At 39.8% G+C, this 2,358-nt stretch overlaps 1 non-coding gene across 1 annotated transcript; it reads right to left on the bottom strand.

The window, feature by feature from the left end:
- Positions 1–1,922: 1,922 nt before the first annotated feature.
- LOC114617824 lies at positions 1,923–2,025 on the bottom strand. The gene has a single exon (XR_003710885.1). It is a non-coding gene; the product is annotated as a U6 spliceosomal RNA (small nuclear RNA).
- Between the last annotated feature and the right edge of the window lie 333 nt (positions 2,026–2,358).

Here is a 2,358-nt window from a genome sequence, read left to right as displayed (position 1 = left end):
TCGAAGGTTTTGTGGGTAGGTTGTTGATTTTATCCCTCCACTGGGGGTTTTACCTGGTTATGGCAGGTGGCCTCTTCTTGTTTCATGTCCCCACTGTTAGGCATCTTGGTTAAGGTCACCTGCATTGACTCCTGGGAGCTTCTCCGATCTCAGGCCTCTGGGACTTCCTAGAGATTCTTCCCAGTCCCCCTACCCCCAGAAGCTGCAGATTTCCATTCATACTTGGGCCCTCTGGGTCTGTCTCTTGTGTCTCCCTATAACTGACCTGCCCCCCACAATCCCATCCCCTTCCCCTCTCGCACCCATTTTTATCCCCTCCCTCTGCCTCTTATGACTATTTTGTTTTCCCTTCTAAGTGTGATTCAAGCATTCTCTTTTTGGGTCTTTATTCTTTAACACTTTTGGATCTCTGAGGTGTATCATGGGTATTTTGTACTTCATGGCTAATAGCCACTTATCAGTGAGTACATATCATGCATGTTCTTTTTGGGTCTGAGCTGTGCTCTCCCGACCCCTTTACATAGTGGCTCTGTCTCTGACCTCAGGCATGACATCTTTCTCTTTCTTCCTCCTCTGGGTCCCAAGCCTGGGAAATCCTAAAATCCGGCCTCTGTCTGTCCTCTCTAGCTTTGACTGCTGGCATCTTTATTTACCAATCAGAGCCAACTAGGAGCAGGTTCCCAGAAGCTACCTGTAGACACTCTCTGGCAAACAGCTTTTTAGGGAACATAATTGGCATTTGTAATACAAGTAGCTATACCTTGTAGTACGGTAGAGCATCATTTGGGTAAATGCCCAGGAGTGGTATGGCAGGTCTTCAGGTAGAACTATTTCCAATGTTCTGAGAAACCACCAGATTGATTTCCAGAGTGATTGTACCAGTTTGCAATCCTACCAGCAGTGGAGGAGTGTTCCTCTTTCTCCACATCCTTGCTATCATGTGCTGTTGCTTGAGTTTTTGATCTTAGCCATTCTGATTGATGTAAGGTTGATTTGCATTTCCATGATAACTAAGGATGTTCAGTATTCTTCAAGTGCTTCTGGACCATTTGAGATTCCTCTGTTGAGAATTCTGTTTAACTCTATAGCCCATTTTATAAATGGGTTATTTGGTTTGTTGCAGTCTAACTTCTTGAGTTATTTATAAATTTTGGTTATTAGCCCTATGTCAGATATAGAATTGGTGAAGATCCTTTCCCAATCTGTAGATTGCTGTTTTATCCTATTGGCAGCTTCCTTTGCCTCACAGAAGGTTTTCAGTTTTATGAGGTCCCACTTATTAATTGTTGATCTTAGAGCCTGAGCCATTGGTGTTCTATTCAGGAAATTGTCTCCTGTACCAATGCATTCAATGCAATCTCTTCTATTAGATTTAGTGTATCCAGTTTTATGTTGAGGTCACTTGGACTTGAGTTTTGTGCAGGGTGATACATATGGATCTATATTTGCTTTTTTCTACATGCAGACATCCTGTTAGATCAGCACCATTTGTTGATGATGCTTTTCTTTTTTCCCCATTCTGAACAGAATACTTGCTGAAACAGTGAAAAGTTAATTTTCTCCATTCAAGCGACACTGGGTACATCAACCACTCCAGGGAAGGCTTCATGTTTACGAGTAGTTGACCAACATATACTGGGCTCCCTAGATTTTTTTGTATGCTAGTATTTGTTTACAGTTTTTCTTTCTTTTTGTTTTCTTGTTTTATTGGGTTTTTGTTTGTTTTTTTTTGAGAAAGCACTTAAATTGGGGTGGGTAGGGAGGTGGAGAGGGTCTGGAAAGACTTGGGGGAGGGCAAGAATATGATCAAAATGTATTTACATTTAAAAATTTTTAAAAAGTATATAAAATATAGTGAATTAAAAATAACTTGTAAAGTACATATATTGTGTATAAGCTCCCTCTAATGAATTTTGAATATTTAAAGAACAGAACATTTCCTGAGTTTATGTGTCATGGTTATGCACGGGCTGTGCTCATCCACTCTATATTATTTCAGTTTTAGAATGTGTGCTGTGAAATCACGAATAAAGTATAGATAAGGTAATTAGCATTGAAGCATTGGATTTAGAAACATTGTTATTGCCTTTTGTGAACAGATCGCTAAACCTAAAATTCATTACATCACACTTGGTTGAGAAGAATAAAATTTACTCTAAATTGGTGTTTTACAACAAGAAACAATATCCAGTTATTATAGAAATTGCAAAGTAAAAAGAGCCATGCTCTAGATGGCTGTTGCATAACTGTAATTTCAGTGCTGGGGAAGCTGAGGCAGAAGGATAGCTACATGTTTCAGTCCAGCTAGGATTATACATGAGATCCTGTCTCAAAACATAATGAAAGGGAGAGAGGGAG

The sequence above is a fragment of the Grammomys surdaster genome, unplaced genomic scaffold (genome assembly GCF_004785775.1).
Source record: "Grammomys surdaster isolate TR1022 unplaced genomic scaffold, NIH_TR_1.0 138, whole genome shotgun sequence".
NCBI lineage: Eukaryota > Metazoa > Chordata > Mammalia > Rodentia > Muridae > Grammomys > Grammomys surdaster.
Note: the sequence above shows the minus strand (reverse complement) of the source record. Positions and strands in the feature narration are given on the sequence as shown.